Raw genomic sequence first — 5,541 nt, forward strand, 5'->3', positions numbered from 1 at the left:
TAACAGCCGAGAGTTCTTCTATTTTTCTTCTATTTGTGATTAGATCTTTCAAGAATTTAGCATATCTTGGCATTCCAGAAATCACATCAATGAAAGGAAGGTTGACATTTATTTGTTTAAACATATCTAAGAATTTGGATTGCTCGACTTCAAGTCTTTCTTTTCTCATTTTAGTCGGGTAAGGAAGTTGTGGTTGGTATGGTTTAAGATAAGATTTAGCCTTAACTGTGTTATCTTCATTAACCTTTTCAACTACCGGTTCTGATTCTTTCTCTTGCTCAGGCTGTGGTGCCTGTGGAGTAAGAATAGAGTCATCAGAAATTACAGGTATTTTAGATGGTTTAAGTGTAATACCACTTCTCGTGGTAATGGCTTTAGCTGTTTTATTCCGGGGGTTAGCATTTGTATCGCTTGGTAGACTCCCTAGTTTTCTTTCACCTATCAACCTTGCTAGGCTACTTACTTCTTGTTCCAGATTTTGAATAGAAGCTTGTTAATTTCTAAATGCTTGAGCATTTTGTTTATTAGTTTGTTTCTGAGATGTGAAAAACTGCGTTTGAGATTCAACTAGCTTCGACATCATATCTTCTAAATTTGGCTTTTTATCATCGGTTTGTGGTGGTTTATTTGGAAAAATAGGTCTTTGCTGGTTGTAAGTATTATTAGATACTTGTTGATTGCTAGGACCTTGTTGATTGTTGTATGTAAAATTTCGGTTATAATTCTGATTTTGATTGTAGTTTGGTCTTGGCGGTTGTTAATTATTCTGATAATTATTTCCAGGCCTTTGGTTCATGTATGAAACATTCTCTCTTTGTTCCATTGTTTGTTCAATACTGAGACAATCTTTTGTCAAATGTGGTCCTCCACACTGCTCACAACTAATTCGTATCGCGTGAATATCTTTAGTTATCTTTTCCATTCGTCTCTCGAAAGCATCTAATTTTGCGAAAATGGAATCAAAGTCATGGCTAGAATCGGCTCTAGCTGCTTTAGATGATCTAACGATGTCTTTTTCTTGATGCTACTCATGTGAGTGGGAGGCTGTGTTATCAATAATTTTGTAAGCTTCGGTTGCGGTTTTCTTCATAATGGAACCACCAGCTGCTATGTCGATGTCTTTTCGTGTAGTAATGTCGCATCCTTGGTAGAATATTTGTACTATTTGATAAGTGTCTAAACCATGTTGAGGACATCCTCTCAACAACTTTCCAAATCTTGTTCACGCCTCATATAAAGTTTCATTTGGCTTTTGTGTGAACGTAACAATTTCTCCTTGAAGTCTCACGGCTTTAGATGCCGGAAAGAATCTTTTAAGAAATTTCTCATCTAAGACATCCCATGTATCAATCGCCCCTTAAGGTAACGATTCTAACCAATCTTTGGCTTCTCCCTTTAAAGTCCAGGGAAATAACATGAGATAGATCTATTCATCTTCAACTTCTCTGATTTTGAATAGAGTACAGATTCTATTAAAGGTACGAAGATGTTCGTTTGGATCTTCCTTCGGTGTACCACTAAATTGGCATTGATTAGTTACCATGTGTAGGATTTTTCCTTTAATTTCATAATCTGGCGCTTTAATGTCTGGTTGAGTAATTACGTGACCTTGGCCCGTGCGTGTAGCCCTCATTCGATCTTCCATACTTAGAGGTTCCTGATTTTCCATGATTGAATTAGTTGAATCTGAATCACTAGAGGATTCTGATTTAATGGCTTCTTCCTCGACAATCTCTGGATGAGTAATTTGTGGTTCAGGAGGAATGATTAGTGGTTCAAGATCTCTGAATTATCCTTGAATATCCTCCGGGTTCTCATCTGTGAGGTCGGGTTCAAAAAATGGATTATCGGAAATTTGAATTGGAGTACTTGGTCGACTAGATGACGATTCTAAAGAAAAATCAACGACGACAATATTGGCTAGATGTCAAGATCGAGTTACAGGTGGTGAACGTATGAAAGGTGGTGAACATTTTGCTCGGTGCATTCACTGAATATCCTATTAGTTATAAAAATAAAAAATTATATAAGTTATCAAATTAATAGACTTTTCTGATTTTGCCCATGTTTCGAATAGCCAATAGATGCAGCAGGTAGCCAGGACCCTTTAAATCGGAAGCCCACAACTCGCCACTAACAAATCCAACTATTACTACGAATCAGAAAATTTTGGATGTCTATCAATTTAACCGCTTAAAATATTTTTTTTTTTTCGAAATTTTGAAGAAGATATAGAAAATTCTATGTCCTAAAAACAAGAGCGTAGAAATGAGAAAGAAGAAGAGTGCGTCGAAAAACGTCAAAAAATAAAAGGTCGAAAAATAATAAAAAGAAAGTAAAGCGTCGAAACTAAAAAGTCTATAAACTAAAATTTAAAGATTGCGTCTAAAGGAATTAAAGTTTAAAAGAAATTCTATATCCAAAACGGCAATTACTTAGAAAGTACTAAAATTCTAAAACGTCGTCGCAAAATTCTAAAGCACCTAAATCTTAATATAAAGAAAAAACACTTAAGGGATTTTACGGCAAAGCCTAAAAATCTAGAAATATAAAATAACTACGACAAAAACTATGTTTAAAACTAATTACGAACGAAAAATATTACGAAATAAACGATAAAAATACAAATTATAACTGAAATGAAAAAAAAAACACAAATTCTATAAACATATTATTTTTATATTATATATTATAAAAAAGCTAAATTTATATAATTGATAAAATTACTTAAAACTTAAAATACAAAATTAATTAAAACTTAAAACTAATTATTATTAAATTAAAACCTAATTAATAAAAATAATTAATTAAATAACCCTAATTTCGTAATAAATGCAATGTGATGTTTGACCTGTCAGACGGCTCCACGAGTGCGAATGTATGTTGCCCAAAAAGCTCTGCGAGTGTGGAGTAATGCAGTTCAGATTTCGTGCAGGCCAAAATTCGTGCAGGTTCAGTTTACTTTTTTTTTTTTTTACTTTGATTTTTTATTTTCCGTTTTTAATTTATAGAAAATAGAAAATATAATTTAAGTTTAAACTTAAAAGAAAAAATTTACTTATTAGTTTTTATAACTTTTAACAATAAAAATATAAACTTTTTTTTAACTAAACTTTAAAAATATAGATATATATTTTTTTCTTTTTCTTGTTTTTATATTTTTGTTTTTAATATTTAAAACTTATGTAAATATATTTTTACAAAAATAGTTTAAAACTAAGTTTTTTTTATTATAGCGTTCTATGGCATCTCCGGCAGCGGCGCCAAAAATACTTGATGTGTGCGAGGGGTAGTACGTAATACTATTAATTTTTACTACGAAATACTATTAAATACGATACAATTTACACAAGTTATTTATTTATTTATTGAATGGATATACCTAAACCTTACTACAACACTTATAGGCAGTGTACCTAATCGTAGAGTAGTGTAGTTTTTAGTAAGTCTGGTTCTTTCCACAGGGAGTTAGCTGAGTCTAGCACTATAATTATTTTAAACTATATATATATATATATATATATATATATATATATATATATATATATATATATATATATATATATATATATATATATATATATATATATATATATATATAAGTAATATTATTATTGTTATAAAAGGGGGTTTTTACCGTTTAGTGACCGGTTTGTCGATTTTGAGTCTTAAGTCACAATTAAAACCTAATGTAAAATATTAAATATAAATACAACTTAATTTAAAGTGTAAAGTAAATGACGATAATTAGAAGTGTGATAATTAAAAGTATGATAATTAAAATGATGGTAAATAAAAGTGCAATGAGATATAAAATAAAGGAATTATGCTTATTTAAACTTCCGTAATCATGATGTTCGACGTGTTGATTTCAATTTATTACCATGGGTTAATTGTCCTTTGTCCTGGATTATTCAATATGTCCATCTGGTTTTTGTCCATAACAGTCCATCGGTCATAAATATAAAGTGCGAGTGTCCTCGTCAAATTACCCTTATACCCGAAGTCAAATATTCCAACTAATTGGGGACTTAAACTGTAACAAGGTCTTAATACTTTGTTAATGATTGCACCAGGATATCGACTGCGTGTAACCCAAAGTTTTAATACGTTGTTAACAATTACACCAAATGTCCTTGTATGTAATCCACCCCTATTTTAATGAGTCCATTGACTATTAATCCATCCCCGTGTCCGGTTAAATGAGCGATTATTAGTATTTATAAATATCCCACCCATCGTGTCCGATCGAGTGTATGTGGTTTTTTATAGATACGTCAAATTGTAAATCTATATATTAAATTAACGAACTATCATTCAGTTAAACAAATATAAAGCCCATTAATAGCTCATAGTCCAATTTCCACAAGTGTCGGTCTTTTGTCCAAACCCTAATTATGGTCCAAAGCCCAATAACCCAGTCTTAATATTTAGTCCAACATCACGATTACTTCGGCTTAAATAAACATAATAATAATTTAGCTACGAGACATTAATTTAAAAAGGTTGAATATAACTTACAATGAGTATTAATCGCGTAGTGTTACACGGACAGAATTTAGACTTACAAACTTAAAACATTCGCCACTATAACCTTATTATTATTAACTTAATAGTAAAATTATAATTATAATATATAAATATATATATTTCGTATGTGATCGGAGAAAGGAAAAGAAAAAGGTGTAATGAAATCGGCAGAATGCGCGGCCTTTTATAGGCCCAGTTTGAACTGTACAGCTCCGTGAGTGCGGTACATTTCTTCTTCACAGCTCCGCAGTCGCGGAGCTTTGGATTACAGCTCACCAAATGAATTAAATGTGGGCTGCTGATTATTTATAATATATAATATTATATAATTAATTATATATTATATTATATTCTTGTGCATAGTTGACTTGTAATTTTAGCTTCGTTGAGTCGTGCGTTGATAGTTGGTTCATGTCTTGGTTCCGGATTTTCGAACGTCCTTTCGTACGATTTAATATCTTGTACTTTGCGTTTTGCAGCTTATTCTCTTGTAATTTCTAGACGTTTCTCATCAATAATTTGAACCACTTGGATTGTACTTTGTACTTTTTAGCTTTTTGGTCTTTTGCGTCTTCAAATCGTCGAATCTGTCTTTTGTCTTCACCTTTTATTATTTAAACGAATATCACTTGTAAATAGAACAATTGCAACTTAAAGCTTGTCTTTATTGAAGGATAATGCTATGAAATATATGTTCATTTTTAGCATTATCAACTTGCTCCATCCGAAATGCAAGAATTGCAAAGTCAAATCTAAGAACTACTTGACCGTGGTTTTATCCAACCTAGCCATTCACCATGGGACGCTCCGATTTTGTTCGTTAAGAAGAAAGATGGATCCCTACAAATGTGCATTGACTATCGTGAACTAAATAAATTGATGGTTAAGAACCGATATCCTCTTCCGCGCATTAATGACCTCTTTGATCAACTACAAGGGTCTTGTGTATATACAAAAATCGATCTCCGCTGGGGTTATCATCAACTAAGGGTTAAGGGGGAAGATGTCTCC

This window comes from Rutidosis leptorrhynchoides, chromosome 3, assembly GCF_046630445.1.
Source record: "Rutidosis leptorrhynchoides isolate AG116_Rl617_1_P2 chromosome 3, CSIRO_AGI_Rlap_v1, whole genome shotgun sequence".
Lineage (NCBI taxonomy): Eukaryota > Viridiplantae > Streptophyta > Magnoliopsida > Asterales > Asteraceae > Rutidosis > Rutidosis leptorrhynchoides.